This window comes from Vulpes lagopus, chromosome 9 (assembly GCF_018345385.1).
Source record: "Vulpes lagopus strain Blue_001 chromosome 9, ASM1834538v1, whole genome shotgun sequence".
Taxonomy (NCBI): Eukaryota; Metazoa; Chordata; class Mammalia; order Carnivora; family Canidae; genus Vulpes; species Vulpes lagopus.
The window spans coordinates 45,099,661-45,117,020 of NC_054832.1; positions in this window are offsets into that span (position 1 = coordinate 45,099,661).

The following is a 17,360-nucleotide window of genomic DNA, read 5'->3' on the forward strand; positions in this document are numbered from 1 at the left end:
ATGGTGTCAGTGCCTGTGTGGTGGTGGATTCAGAGCACACCTTGTTGGTGCCATGGATCAGAAATGGACAATAATAGGAGATCTCAGGGGTGCACTTTGATGGCTAGAAGAGCTGGATATGCATTTGTTTAAAAAATTGGTATTAGTTGTATTATTTGCTTTGGACATTTTCCAGTTTATCACAGCAAGACACTGATCTACATGTCTCATTGGTCTGCAATTATATCTTAGTCATGTGAATTTCTTTTTTCTTTTAAAATCATCAAATTGGTACATGAATATATGCTCATTATAAATCACTTAAAAATAAATGTCTCACTTATTTTCTTAGGCAGTAACCACTATTAACACTTGTTGTTGTTGTGCTTTCTGGACTTTTTCCATATCATTTGTTTATATTCATACATACACATACTAATATACACAAGCATCTGCACAATTATACAAGTGCACACAAACAACACACAACTATATAGTTTTTTTTTTTAATGCAGACTTGTATTATATATGTTATTCTATATCTTGCTTTTCGTTCTAACAATTTTTTTTAGGAGAGCTGTCCCTCTTGCAATATATAATAGCTACTTTCAAGCTTTCATAAGTAAGAATTAGCTGAGGTTCTAATTAAAAATGTAAGTCCCATGAATTCAGTAGGTCTGGGATGATACTCAGGAACCTATTTAACAAAATCTGGTGATGCTAATGCCGATGATCATTGGACCATAGTTTTAGAAACACTAATAGAGGGGTGCCTGGGTAGCTCAGTGGTTGAGCGTCTGCCTTCGGCTCAGGGCATAATCCTGGAGTCCCGGGATCTAGTTCTGCATCAGGCTCCCTGCATGGAGCGTGCTTCTCCCTCTGCCTGTCTTTGCCTCCCCCCGCACCCCTCACCATCTCTCATGAATAAATAAATAAAATCTTAAAAAAAAAAGAAACACTAATAGCCATTTATATCATTCTTTCTGTGACTTTATTATATTCAATAGTACGCACATTTCATAATTTGTCAATTTTTTTTTATTAATGAAGAGTTAGGTGTTTAAATTTTTACCAGCAAAGTCTATAGTGTACATTAACTTTTTAGAAGCATCAAGTACACAATTTAAGTTTACATAAAAAATTCCTGTGTAAGAGTGCACATATTTCTCTTTCTTGAAATTGATCCTTAAGATTGGTGTGTGGTTATTTGCTTAATGTTCTGTTTAGCACATATTAATATATGATTGTCAAGATGTTAATTTTGAGAGTTATTATAAATGCATAAACAGGCATTTTGAAATCTTCTGATTACCTATAAGATGCATGTAAAATGATTTCTGTGGTTACATCCTTGTCCAACATCTTTGGGGACTCTGAATTTACCATAGTTATTATAATAATTAACAAGAAAACTTTCCCTAAAACCTGGCCTAAGGAGAAAGGAGACTTTTAAGGAAATGTGTTTTATAATTCTAATTCGGCGTCAGGGCAATCTGCTTTTGGGGAAATGACTGCTTACAAAGATTGAAATCACAAATAGAGGTTAAATCAGATCCATAGGTCAGTGATAGAAGACTTCATGAATGTATAGAAATCTTTTTTTTTTTTTTTTTGATTGGTTGTTTTCTTTCCTGCTGTAAGTAAAAAAATTCAGGTTTTGCAACAATAGGCAAAATAGTATGATAGTCCCCTTTCCAAAAAGAAATTCTCATGCTCTGGAGTCTAGTTCTAAGGGGATTCTATTCCATAGAAATGTGAGTCTTTCCTGAGACCTCTGGTGTTCTCACAGTCTTCTTCACTGCTGGCTATCTTCTCTCCCACCCACTTCAGGTCACTGGGCCTGGAGGTAGGGGAGGGAATTTCTTTCATCATCATTTCTGCTTCTAGGCCATTCTTTCATTCTCCTTTCTTCTTTCCTGAAATTCTTCAGCTTTGAATTTCTGCACCAGACTAATGCATTGTCTCTCTTTTTATAATGCCCATAATCTCATCTTCTCTTCTAGTCTTATCTACAGATTCCTGGTTCTATCTTCTCATTCTTTTACAGATGTTAACTCCTGGCCCCCTGACATTCTCCCTATCCTATCACTGTCATAGTTCCTGGTTATTTCAATATTCTCAGAGAATAGCTTTCAAATACCCTGGTTTACTCCGGTGGCTGTGCTCATTCTGTCCTAGCCACCCACTCCTTGGTCACTCCCAGGCTTTGCCAGTAACAGTTTATCACCCTCAACATTAACTCAGTGTTATTCTCTCCTTCTCAGCACCAGCTCTTAAATTTCCAGTTCACTTCTTTAGTAATATGAGTTCAACAATACTTCAGTGCCTTGTGGGTCAAAAGTCCAGGTATGGACTTAGCTGGGTTCCACAAAAGCTGCAGAGGACAGATGAGGATGTGATCTCATCTGAGTTTTGACTAGGGAAGAATCCACTTCCTCGTTCATGTGGTTGTGAGCAGCACTCAATTGCTTGTGAGATGTTGGACTGAAGGCCTTGGTTTCCTGTTGGCTATCAACTGGGGGCTGTCTGGAGTTCCTTGCCACATGCTTTTTTTTATAGGCAGCTCATAATTGCCAGTTGCTTCTTCATAAGAGAGTGTCTCCTTGAAGACAGAAATTATGATCTTATGTAATGTAATCATGCACATCAAATGACCTTTGCCTATTCTATCCACAAGGAGAAGTTCACAGGTTCTGTCTCCATTCAAGGGGAAGGTATTACACAAGGGCATGAATACCAGGAGGCAGGGATTATTAGGGCTCTCATATCATATGTCTATCACAGACCTGTCTTTGTCATCCTCACGCCCATTATTGTGGAATGGCCAGTGAATTATAAAATTAAATGAAGAGCATTCTAAAGTATATAGACTATTTGGATCATAAGCATCCAGATCAATCACAATACTACCAAATTCCCTTTTAAATTGAAATATTCTTCTCTTTAGGATAGGACAATGTTTTTTCATTTTAATTTTGTTTTTTTTCCCAACCAGTTTATTGAGATATTATTAACATATGACATATATTCTTAAGTTGTACAACATGATGGGACACTTGGGCTCAGTCGCTTAAGCATCTACCTTCAGGTCAGGTCATGATCCCAGGGTCCTGACCTGGGATAGAGCCCATTTTGAGCTCCCTGCTCAATGGGGAGTATGCTTCTTTTTCTTCCTGTGCCTCTCCCCTGCTTGTGCTCTCTCTTTCTCTCTCTGTCAAATGAAAAAAATAAAATCTTTGATAAAAAAGATGTACAAAATGATGATTGAATATGTATACATTGCAAAATGACTACTACAATTAGGTAATACCACTATTCCCTCACATTATTACTATTTATTTATTTATTTATTTATTTATTTATTTATTTTAGGTGGAGATAACATTTAAAATCTCTCAATAACTTTTAGGTATGTAACACAATATTGTTAATTATAGTAATCATGCCACACATTAGATCCCCCGAATTATTCATATTATACCTGGAAGTTTGTATCCATTAACTAACATGTCTTTATTTCCTCCACCCACGAGTTCCTGCCAACCACAATTCTACTTTTTATTTCTATAAGTCAAGTTTTTAAGATCCTACATATAAATGATACTATACAGTATTTGTCTTTCTCTGTGTGACTTATTTCACTTAGCATAATGTTCTCAAGGTTTACTGATTAATTGGAAAATGCAGAATTTCTTTTTCTGGTTGAATAATATTCCATTGTATAGGTATTTCACACCTTCTTTATCCATTTATCTATTGATGGACAATTAAGTTATGTCCATGCCTTGGCTATTGCGAATAATGCTGCAGTGAATCAGAGAATGTGAATATCTCTTCAAGACAGTGTTTTCATTTCTTGTGGCTAATACCCAAAAGTAGGATTGTTGGATCATATGGCAATTATATTTTTAATTTTTTTAATTGAATATATTTGACACATAACATTGGGACAAGTAATATTATATATATTGTATTATTTTAACACGATATATGGTAACATGATTGTCATTGTGTCAATATTTATCACATTATATAAATATAGTACAATATTGTTATCTCTATATTTAAGTTTTTGAGGAACCTCTACATTGTTTGGCATAATGTCTGCACCAATTTCTATTCCAGACAACAGAGTACAAGGGTTCCCTTTTCTCCACTTTCTTGCCAATACTTAGTATTCCTTGACTTTCTGATAATAGTCATTTTAATAGGTTTGAGGTGATATCTTGTGATTTTGATTTGCATTTCCTTGATAATTAATGATGTTGAGCATCTTTTCATACACCTGCTGGCCATTTGTATGTCTTATTAGGAAAAAAAGGTCTATTTAAGTCCTCTGCCCATTTTTTTTTTTAAAGTAGGCTCCAATGAAGGGCTCTAACTCATGATCCTCAGATTAAGGCCTGAACTGAGTTAGAGAGTCAAATGCTTAACTGATTGAGCCACCCAGGCACTTCTACCCACTTTTAAAATTGTTTTCTTTCCTTGCTATTGAGTTGTATGAGTTCCTTATGTATTTGAACATTAACTCCCTATCAGATAGTTTGCAAGTATTTTCTCCCATTACATGGGTTGTCTTTTTATTTTGCTGATCGTTTCTTCAACTGTGTAGAAAGAACATTTTCAGTTTGGTGTAGGCCTGCTTGTTGGTTTTTGATTTTGTGTGCTTTAATGTGCTTTTGGTGTCATATCCAAAACAATTGTTGCCAGGACCAATTATTGTCAAGGAGCTTTTCTCCTACATTTCTTTTAGTAATTTTACAAACTTGGATCTCAGATTTCAGTCTTTAATCTGTTTTGAGTGTAATTGTTATGTGTTTAAGAAAGGGCTCCAGTTTCATTCTTTTACATGTAAATATAGTTTTCCCAACACTGCTTGTTGAAGAACCTATCCTTTCCTCATTCAGTTCTTTTGGCTCCTTTGTCAAGTATTAGTTGACCAGATATACATGGGTTTATTTCTGGGATCTCAGTTTTGTTCCATTGGTTTATGTGCTTAACATTTGCTTATGTGTTTTTATGCCAGTACCATGCTGTTCTGATAACTACAGGTTTGAAACAAAGTTTGAAATCAAGAACTGTGATGCCCTTAGTTTGGTTCTTCCTTGGGATTGCTTGGGCAATTGAAATCTTTTGTGGTTTCATATAAACATTTTCTATTTCTATGAAAAATGGAATTTCATTAGGTTTTGCATTGAATTTTTAGATGGCTTTGTATAGTGTGGCCATTATAACCATATTAATTCTTCTGCTCTATGAACATGGGATATCTTTCCAACTTACTTGTGTTTTTTTTTCCATTTCTTTTGTTAATGTCTTATAATTTTCAGTGTTCAGGTTTTTCATCTTTGCTAAATTTATTTCTATGTATTTTATTATTTGATGCTATTGTAAGTAGGGTTGTTTTCTTTCTTTTTTTTTAGATAATTCATTGTTACTGTATAGAAACAACTTATTTATCTTGATTTGTATTTGCAATTTTACTCAATTTGTTTATTTGTTCTAATATTTTTTTTAGAGGAGTGTTTAGGATGTTCCACACATGAGATGATATCCTCTGCAAACAGAGAATTTTACTTTGTCTGATTTAGATGAATTTTATTTCCTTTTCTTGCCTAGTTTTATGGCTAGGACATCCCCTATTATGTTGAATACTGCTGTTTGTTCCAGACCTTAGTGGGAAAGCTTTTAGTTTTCACCATTGAGTATGTTAGCTGTGAGTTTGTCATATATCGTCTTTATTATATTGGGGTATATTCCTTCTATACCCAATTTGTTGGGAACTTTTATCATGAAAAGATGTTGAATTTTGTCAAATGCTTTTTCTGCATCTATTAAGATAACACATGATTTCTATGTCTCATTCTATTAATGTGCTATATCATATTTGTTGGTTTGTGTATGTTGAGACATCCTTGCGTATAGGGATAAATCCCACTTGATCATGGTATATGATCCTTTTTTTTAAAGATTATTTATTTATTTATTCATGAGACACACAGAGAAAGAGAAACAGAGAGAGGCAGAGACACAGGCAGAGGGAGAAGCAGGCTCCATGCAGGTTGCCCGATGTAGGACTTGATCCCAGGACTCCAGGGTCATGCCCTGGGCCAAAGGCAGGCTCTAAACCACTAAGCCACCCAGGCATCCCTATATGATCCTTTTTAATGTGATGTTGAATTTGGCTTGCTAGTATTTTATTGAGAATTTTGCATTTATATTCATCAGGAATATCTGCCTGTAGTTTTCTTTGCTTGTGGAGTCCTTTCCTGGCTTTGTTGTAAGGGTAATGCTGGCCTCGTAAAATGAGTTTGAGCATTCCCTCTTCATTGGTTTTTTTGGGGGGAAGAGTTTGAGAAGGATTGATATTAATTCTTCTTTAAATATTTGCTAGAATTCATCCTTGAAATCATCTGGTCCTGTGCTTTTCCTTTTTTGAGGTTTTTGGTTACTGATTGAATATTCTTACTCGTAATTTGTTCAATTTTTTTCCCTCATGATTCAGTCTTGGTAGGTTGTATGTTTCTAGGAATTTATATATTTCTTCTAGGTTATCCAATTTGTGGTGGATAATTGTTTATAGTAGTCTTTTATGATTCTTTGTATTTCTGTGATGTCAGTTTTCATTTTTGATTTTCCTTACTTGATTGCTTTTTTTTTTTTTTTTTTTTTTTACTTAGTCTAGCTAAAAGTTCATTAACTTTATTTTCTTCAAAAAATCAGCACTTAGTTTCATTGATTTTTCTCTATCGGTTTTCTGGTCTCTATTTTGCTTATATCTGCTCTGATTTTTTTAATATTTCCTTCTTTATGTTAATTTTGAGTTTAGGTTCTTCTTTTTCCAGTTTTTTGAGGTGTAAAGTTAACTTGTGTTTTTTTCTTGTTTCTTAGCATAGGCATTTATCACTACTAACTATCCTCAGAACTGCTTTTACTGCAGCCTATAAATTTTGGTGTGATCTGTTGCCATTTCATGTCTCAAGGTATTCTTTGATTTCTCTTGTTTTCTTCTTTGATTCATTGTTCAGAAGTGTATTGTTTAATTTCCACTCATTTGTGAATTTTTCAGCTTTGATTTCTATTTTATACAATTTGGGTTTGAAAAGATACTTTGTATTATTCTATCTTTTTACTTCTGTCAAGGTTTGTTTTATGTCCCAACTTATGATCTATCCTGGAGAATGCTACATGTGCACTGGAAAAGAATGTATATTCTGCTGTATTGGGGTGAGGTGTTATATATGTCAATTAGGTTCATTTCATGTAAAGTATATTTGAAATTCATTGTGTCCTTATTGATCTTCTGTCTGAGTGATTTATCCATTGTTGAAAATGGAGTATTGGAGTCCCCTATTGTTATTGTGATTTTTACCTAATCTCTCTTTAGATCTGTTAGTATTTGCTAAATATATTTAGGTGCTCTGATATTGGGTACATATGTATCTATAATTATTATATCTTTTGATTAATTGACCCTTTTATCATTATATAATGACCTTATAGTTCTTGGGTTGAAGTCTAATTTGTCTAATATAGATATAGAGCTATCTCTGCTTTCTTTTTATTTCCATTTGCATGGAATATCCTTTTCCATCACTTTATTTTGAGTCTATGTATGTCTTTAAACCTGAAGTGAGTCTCTTGTAGGCAGCATATAGTTGAATCTTGTTTTGTAATCCATTCATTCACTCTATGTAAGTCTTTCAATTGGAGTATTTAAACCATTTGCATTTAAAGTAATTATTGATAGGTAAGGACTTACTAATGCCATCTTACTAATTGTGTTTTGGTTTTTCTTTTGTAGTTCCCTTGTACCACTCTTCCCCTTTTGCTGTCTTTCTTTGTAAATTGATGATTTTTCATAGTGGCATTCATTGATTCCCTTCTCTTTATCTTTTGTGTCTAATCTACATTTTACTTTGTGCTTACCATGATGCTTACATAAAACATTATATATATATGTATATGTTTATATATATCTATAAAACAGTCTATTATAAACTGATATCAAGTTAACTTTGTATACAAAAACACTATTCTTTTACTCTTCTCACCATAATTTTGTGATATTATAATTCAACTGGTTTTACATTATACATTTATTAACAAATTATTATAGCCATAGTTATTTTCATATTTTTGTATTTTAATCTTTATACTAAAGTTATTAACACACCACTATGTTATAGTATTAGAGTATTCTGACTTCAACTATATAATTACCTTTACTAGTTTGTTTTATATTTTCAGATGATTTTATGTTACTAATTATAGTGTTTTATTTTAACTTTAGAAACTCCTTTCAGCATTTCTTGCAAGGTGGGTCTAGTAATGGTGATCTCCCTCAGCTTGTTTTTTTGGGGAAAGTCTTTATCTCTTCTTCATTTCTGAAAGACAGCTTTGCTGGGTAAGTATCCTTGGTTGGCAGTATTTTTCTTTCAACATTTTGAATATATCCTGCCAGTTTTCTGGTCTCCAAGTTTCTGGTGAGAAATCTCATAGCCTTATGAGGGTTGCCTTTAATGTGAGGATTTTTTTTTTCTCTTTCTGCTCTTAGATCTCACTTTGTCTTTGATTTTAGACAGCTTTATAATAATGTGTATTGGAGAAGATTATTTTAAAATTTTAGGGTGGCCTATTAGCTTCATAAACTCAGATATCCAGATATCTCTGCATATTTGGGGAATTTCATTATTTCTTTAATGATTCTTTTTGCCTCTTTCTCTCTTCTTCTTGGACTCTGATAATACAGAGGTTATTTCTCTTAATGGTATTCCTTAATTCTTGTAGGAGTTCTTCACACTTTTTCTTTCTTTGTCCTTTATGCTCCTCTGACTAATGACTTCAAATGACCTATCTTACAGTTCACTCTTTCTTTGCTTGGTCGAGTCTGAATCATTCATTTCAGTCATTGCTTTCTTCAATTCTAGATTTTTAAAAATGGTTTTTATTTTATTTTTCTGTTAAACTTCTCATTTTGTTCACAAATTATTTCCATAATTTCAGTAAGTTATCTAATTGTTCTCTTTTAGTTCACTGAATTTCTTTTAAGGGATTATTCTGAATTATTTTTCAGACAATTCATAGATCTTTATTTCTTTAGGGCCTATCACTAGAATTTTATCAGTTTCCTTTAGTGGTGTCATGTTTCCTTGGTTATTCATGATCTTGCAGCATTAAGTTGGTGTGTACACATTTAAAAAAATAGGCATCTCTTCTAGCCATTAAAGACTGCTTTTCCTAGGCAAAATCCTTCACTAGTTTGCCCATCCAGAGATCCTGGGTGGGTCATCTGGTAGTATCTGTGGGTGGGCTTATTACTGGAGTTTTTGGGTGGGTCTGGTGCCTGGGTCAGCAGGTAAACAGGCCTAGTGCTTTGGACATTGGAATCAGCCTGATGCCTGGGTTCATGAGGGTGGACCTAAAGCCATTAGAGTGGTTCATTAGAGTGAGCAGACTCTTAAATCTGTGGTAAGGCACCTGGGGCTTAGAGCCTGGTCCACAAGGGTCAATCAGGTGCTGGAACTACTGGTGTGGGCTTGGTATTTGGGTTTATGAGGGTCAGTCTGGTACTGGGTCATGTTGAAAGCCTGGTTTTAGAGGAGCTTGTCTAGAGTCTGAGGCCATGGGAATTGGTTTGGTACTAGGGTAAGCCTATAGCCTGGGCTCTGGGCTTGTAACCTGGGGTCTCATATAGAGATTTGTAGAAATCAGTCTGGTGGTGGGTGGGCCTGGATCCTGAGTCAGTGAGAGATGGCCTTGAGGCTGAGGCTGTGTGGGCAGCCCTGGTGCTAGGGCAGGCTAGAAGCTTAGATCCATAGGAGATGGTCTGGACTATAGGTCTATAGGAGCTGACCTTGTACTGGGGTGGATAGAAAGCATGAGTCTGGGGATCCCTGGGTGGCTCAGCGGTTTAGCACGGCCTTCAGCCCAGGGCATGATCTTGGGGTCCCAGGATCGAGTCCCACATCAGGCTCCCTGCATGGAGCCTGCTTCTCCCTCTGCCTGTGTCTCTGCCTCTCTCTCTCTCTGTGCATCTGCATCTGTCATGAACAGATAAATAAAATTGTAAAAAAAAAAAAAAAAGAAAAAAAAGAAAGCATGAGTCTATGGTAGTTGCCTGGAGCTGGGCTCAGTTGGGAGCTTGGGATCTTAGGTACATGCCCAGACTCTGGGATTGTGAGAGATAAGGAGCCTGGGGTCACAAATGCCATTTAGGTCCATGGGATCAGGTTACCTCTGGGATATGCCTAGAGCTTGGATTTGTGGAAGCCTCTAGGAGTCTAAGGTCATGGGATTTCCTGGTATGGGCTGGGTGTCTGCTTCACAGAAGCCTGCCAGGGGCCATCGAGGATGAGAGGATGTTGAGATGTTGAGGATGTCTGATGTTGAGTGGATCCTTCTCCCATGGGAGAGTGTCTCTCTATGCTGGGCTGCCTGGGACTGGGAGAAAAGTGTTGAGGTAATATGAATCTATGTTTCCTAACCTCCACAATGCATCTTTTCTTATTTCTGTGCTTCATCCAGGAGCTATGATCTGTCAGCTGCTAACTAGCTCTTGAGAAGGTATTTTCCTTCATGGATAGTTGTTCAAATTGGTAGTTCTGGAGGGGCATGTGAGTGGCTCAGTCAGTTAAGCTCTTGGTTACAGCTCAGGTTATGATCTCAGGGTCATGAAATGGAGCCCCCATTGGGCTCCATGCTGAGCACAGGGTCTGCTCAAGATTCTCTCCTTCTTTCTCTCCCTCTCCCTCCTCACTTATGTGCATGCTCTCTCTCTAAAATAAGTAAGTAAGTAAGTAAGTAAGTAAATAAATAAGATCTTTAAAACAAAATGGATGGTTCTGGGAGGGGTGTGAGTTAGAAATTCCTGTACTGTCATTTTGCTAACAATACTTTTTATTTCAATTAAACATTTTTTTTTCCAGAATATATGTACAAATGTATGTGAATATATATAGATGCAGTTTGATAATGGTAATAAAATAAATATCCACATATCCACCACTAGGCTAAGAAATGATATTTGCCTAGTGCTTTAGTCTCCTGAGTGCATCCCCCTGATAATTTTCCTTTCCCTCCTTTTTTAAAGCTTATCTCTCTCCCAAATTTTTTGTTAATCATGACTTTACAGTTCTTTAATTTTTAACCAGGTAGATTTACTTATGTTGCCTCTTTTTGAATTTTATAAGTGTTATCCCCTTTTCTCACTCAATTTTATAATTTTTAAATATTCTTAGATATTGCTGTATGGGAATAGTTATTTTCACTGATACATATGTGTATATATATATATATATATATATATATATAGTATTTTTATTTGAATATATTCTAATTTATGTATCCATTCTACATGGGTTTCTGAGTTTTTCTGTTTTTTTGTTACCATGAGCAATGATGATGTGAACTTTAGGTACATGTTATGTACCCAGTTAATGTTAATGTAACCAGTTGTACATATATAAGAATATTTCTGTGCCTTTTAGGAGTAGAATTACTGTATTATAGGGCATATAAAAATTCAACTTTCCCAAAAAATGCTTAATTGTTATACAAATGGTTATACCAATTTACACTCACACCTGTAGTGGAAGAGTCTATCTTTTTTTTATAGCAGAAGTTTCCGGAGTCAGCTTTAAAAGATTTTACCTCATCAGAGTGTTGATGATTGGAATCAGTCGCTTCAAAATGAAAAGCTTTAAAGTAGAGAACTGACAGCTTGAATAAATCTTTCTGGCAAGTGGATAAATTTAAAATAAATGTATTTTAAGATTATGAACCTCGAGAGAGTTTAATTAAAGTTTAGAGGAGATTACAGCACAAATGTTTATGAGCTAAAATTCCTCTTTCATGTCCAATACCAATTAATTCTTCTTTTCCATTCCTAATTTATCAGCCTACTTCTGTTGCATTGATAGTGCTGCTACAATTTTCTACTTAGTGATTATTTTAAACCCAAGGGAATAAATTTACCAAGCAGTCACTTATAAACTGAAGCCCAGTTCACTCTTTGTATTAATCAATGGGATTTCTAAGCCTATGATGAATACTGAATTGAGGGATAAGGGAGAGTTTAAATCTCTGGGAAAAGAATAATCTAGAATTAAAAAAAAAGTGTAGTACATTTATTAAGAAGGCCATGGTCTTTTTTCTTATCTTCTTCACAAGAATACTTTGTGCTTTAAAATTAAACGTGAAAATTTAGGCAGATATCACACATATTTAGGATAATTTTGGAGAAATTTTTCTCAAAGTTGTGTTCTCCACATTTTTGAGACCAATGGGAATATTTAAATGAATTTCATTGGAAATCACCCAAAATTTAAATTTTCTTTATTAGATGTCATGAAAATATTTTTATTTCCTCCTTCTCTGGCTCTTTACCCCAATCATTCACATGTGTTGGTTAAATTTAAAAAGTTTCCTCTTGTCACCTCTTATCTGATTGTATTAGGATCTTTTCTTGAGTTGGTAGAGAAAGAGAGAGAACACATGAGGAGGTGGACACAAGAAAGAGGGAGGGAGGGAAAAAGGATGGGTAGGAGAAAAAAAGGGGGTGTAATGCGAGAGAGAGGGGTATGGAACCAAGATGGGGGGGGGTAGGTGGACAGGAAGAGAGAGAGAAAGAAGGAGAGACAGGTAGATGGGGGAGAAAGGCAGAATGGTATGGTAATAATGAACTGCCATCTCTATCAGAGAGATTTCTAATCGTAAGCTAAAAAGTAATAGGACCTCTCTAGACTGCATATATAAAACTGCTCTTCTCTGGAGGTGAGGCAAGAGTCAGGATTATTATTATTATTTTTTTTTTATTTTTTATTTATTTATGATAGTCACAGAGAGAGAGAGAGAGAGGCAGAGACATAGGCAGAGGGAGAAGCAGGCTCCATGCACCGGGAGCCCAACGTGGGATTCGATCCCGCGTCTCCAGGATCGCGCCCTGGGCCAAAGGCAGGCGCCAAACTGCTGCGCCACCCAGGGATCCCTAGAGTCAGGATTATTAATTGATATTAATATACTATGTCTTAGACCAACCTCCCTAGAAAGGAGAATATGAGGCAAAATTTACATGTTCCTGCTTTACTTGGGCCTGTAATCCCAGAGCAGCAAGAGTGAAGGAAAATTAGGCAGGGGAGCAAATACAAGGTAGTGAGTTACTGAGCTGATTACATCTCTTGTTGTTATTGTTTATTATTAACAAAGCAGTTTTTGACTTTAAATATACATCTGTAAGTTTTTAACTGTTTGTTTTGCTAAGTTTTATGTTTTATGATAAAAGAATACTGAACCAGGACATCAGAGAAAACAGAAACTTAGCAGCATGATTTCCAATATATTTTCCCAAATAACTAGATCTTTAAAAAAAGTATATGACTTTTAATCTCAGAAAAAAGTTTTCTAAATTCAATATTTAGAATTTAATTGCTTTTGACTAAACCCAGGAAATGGGAGCTCATAGAATAAAGACATGGTATGAGCAGCAAGAGAAAAGAGAAAGAAATGGGGAAAATAGGTTTTAATATCAAGAATAATATTACTTGTCTGGTTTTGTTTGTTTTTGTTTCAGACTATTTAAAGCAGAATTATTTTTCTGCAACCCTGCAGATATTTTAGCTGTTAAGAGAGCTTTAAGAGCTCAGGTATACACATAAGCCAATTTTTAAAAAAGCTTTCCCTACAATATTCTAGAGGCTTTTGAAGCATTATATATAACAAAGGCAGTAGTTTAGTTACAGGAAATTTCTAGAGAGGTTACCTAGAATCACCTGGTCTTAGAAAAGTCCATTGGAATTGGAAGAGAGAAAAGGAAATGAATTTATCTTAAATCTCCTTGTCATCTTCTGTTTCTCATTGGTTAATGTATTTCCTCTAGGGTATTAACTACTCTGTCCTTATGGATTGTGTTAGCCAATCCCTGTGAGCAGCCATTGGAAAAGTCAGGTTACATGCCCCATGTTGAGTGCTTCATCTGAACCTTGAAATGGTGGGGAAAGCAAGTCTCTGTTGGTTGGGTTAGGTCAGGTGCGGACACAGGTGGAACTGGCCTCTCACATCAGGGGGTATTGAGAGCAACCAATAGTTTTAAGAGATAAGTTAATTGTATAACCTAAGTCCAGCTGTATGAATATATTTCCTCAGTGGGCTAAGCTGGTTTAGCTGCATCTATGGACCACTTATGTGGGAGAGGCTGGAATGGCTCCTTGCATGGCTAGAGTGGCTCCTTGAAATTGTCCCCATTAACTCACTGTCCAATTGTCTCAAGAAAATTTGGATCAGGATTCAGAATTCTTCTTATCTTCTGTACAACCATCACTTAGGGATGTTTGTAGACGATTTTATAAACCAGCTCCCTTTTCTTCAGAGGAGAGAGTTGAAAAATAATGAATCCAGAAGATAAGTAGCAGAGGGCACATGGGCCATGGAGAGCATAAATTTGATTTTTGAAGTAAAGTATATGTCTCTACTATTGGGAATAATCTGGGATAAGAGGAAGCTTTCAGTGGTCAAGATGAGGATAGAACTAAGATTAGATAAATCTCAGAAATTGATTTGGTTATAGAGTAGTACAAGACAACAGGGTAGAGGCTAATGTCAGTCAAACTGCCAGTGTAGCCAGGGAGCTCATTGAATGACAGACCCTGTGCAGCAGGATTTCGCAGGGTCAGGTTCTGGTGTGAAGTCTGGCAGGATTATTTATGATTTAGTCATGGCAGACACCATGGACACAGGAGCAGGATCTAGCCACCAGGATGCTAGGCAAGTGAGAGAGAACTCCGGGTAAGATTTTAATCTCTGGTTGAGAAGTAGGGTGTGCCAGCAGAGGAACAATAGAATGAGGGTTCCCATGAACCGAATCAAGTATTAGGCTAATGACTGAAGTTAAGAGGGAGTACGAGATGGTCCTCCAGAGGCACCATGAACATAGTGACTCACTCAGGCATACTATACACTAGATGTGCTTAGAAAATGAGATTCTAACCAAGTGGGATTAATATATAAAGTGGATAAATATAGATAGTGGTAAAAAGGATAAATACATATAGTGATTAAATACATGTATTACCTTCCATTGCTTGAAACATTATCTCAAATATGTTATAGGAAGTTGATATTTGTTTTGGGTAAAGTGGTCTCTGAAGACCTTTAAAAAAACCAACATTGCATCTTTCTTTCTTTCTTTCTTTCTTTCTTTCTTTCTTTCTTTCTTTCTTTCTTCTTTCTTTCTTTCTTTCTTTCTCTTTCTCTTTCTTTCTTTCTTTCTTGCTTGCTTTCTTTCTTTCTTTCTTTCTTTCTTTCTTTCTTTCTTCTTTTTTAGAGGTTTTATTTATTCATTCATGAGAGACACAGAAAGAAAGAGAGGGAGAGATGTAGGCAGAGAGAGAAGCAGGCTCCCCATGGGACTCCATCTCAGGACCCCGAGATCATGACCTGAGCCAAAGGCAGACACTCAACCACTGAGCCGCCCAGGTGCCTCAAGACACACCATTGTACAACTGCATAAGGAGCAATTCCCTCTGAGAGAAATTCAGGAAATAATTGAGTGCTCCTACACTTGGGTGAAAGAGAAAATATACACATCAGAATGAGAGACTGATACATACTCTTGCCATAAGCCTTACCCTCAGCACAGTGACATAAATAGGTGTGGAACCCCCAAAGTGTCAGCTTATGCCTAAGGGGTGAAAGATTTGAGCTACTCAGCTAGCACCCAACTTTTAAGGCTCCTAGCTGAGGGCCAGCCCCACAAACCCCCAGTTCTGAAAGCCAGTGGGGGGCTTGAATTCACAAGACTCACAGGACAATAGCAAATAACCAGTTCTTAATGGCTGCTTGAACACTTGCCACTTCCATTCCCCCTTCATAGTAACTCCCTCCCGCCACCACCCAGGGGCTCAGTGCAGAAGGATCAGGCAAAAATGCCCATCTCCATCTTTCCCTGGAAGAGGTTTGACTTTACAAGCTGATGATTGAGGGTCTGTCTTCTAATTAAGTCATATGTAGCTAGGATCCTCCACTGAACCCAGGGAGCTGGTGGCTATTTTCCCCACCTTTTGCCTTGTCCCCAAATGAAAGTCAGGTCACCATCATCTCTCTGAAAGGAGCTTGTACACTTATGTAGTGCCCCATTTGTTGTTGTTTTTTGTTTGGTTGGTTATTTGCCTTTGCCACTGAAGGGATAGGCCTCCAGATTACCTGGCTCTGATAGCCAAGTGGATTTACATTCATGAGATCCACTGGATTATAGCAAACAAAGAAACACTTTTTATTTTTAAATGTCTGTTCACATACTTCCTTGTTATACATGCCCCTGTTATATATTCCCAGGCTCAGTATAGGCAAAAAAGCCCATCTGCCAGTTTCTATCTCCCAGTGGGTTTAACTTCATACTTTTCCAGATACTGTCTAGAGGGTCTAGTTTTTAATCAGTACCCTAGTCTGCATCTAGGGTACTGAATATGAACCTATTCTTTGAGACACCATCAACTACTGGCAACAACTGAGAACCAAGATGTGTCCTAGATAATCACAGAGTTTTAAGAAACAATCAAGAGCTGGGGCTGACTAGGTTCATTTCCTACATGAGACCACTCTACTATTCTGTCAAGACTGGGAGAGATGGCTATTTAATCTAATGTGCAGAAAGCAACACAGAGTCAAGGAAAATGAAGAAACAGGGAAATATGGTCCAAATAGAAGAAGAAGATAAATCTCTAGAAGTTGATCTTCAGGGATTCGAGATAAGTGACTTACCTATTAGAAAGTTCAATTTAACGCTCCTAAAGATGTTCATCCAGATTAAGAAAGCATTGCATGAACCAACTGATAATTTCAACAAAGAGAGAAAATATAAAATATTTTCAAATTACAAAAGGAAGGGCAACCCCGGTGGCTCAGCGGTTTAGCGGCGCCTTCAGCCCAGGGTGTGACCCTGGAAACCCAGGATCGAGTTCCGTGTCGGGCTCCCTGCGTGGAGCCTGCTTCTCTCTTTGCCTATGTCTCTGCCTCTCTCTCTGCCTGTCTCTCATGAATAAATAAATAAAATATTTTTTTTAAAATTACAAAAGGAAAATCATAGAACTGAAGGATATAGTAATAACTGCATTGAAAAATTCAATGGAGGGGGACACCTGGGTGGTTCAGTGGTTGAGCACCTGCCTTTGGCTCAGGTTGTGATCCCGGGGTCCTGGAATTGAGTCCCGGGGAGCCCACTTCTCCTTCTGCCTGTGTCTCTTCCTCTCTCTCTGTGTCTCTCATGAATAAATAAATAAAATCTTAAAAAAAAAGAGAAAAATTCAGTAGAGGCATTCAATAGCAGAATAGATCACATGCAAGAAGAGATCAGTGAACTTGAAAATAGGGTATGAAATTTATTAATC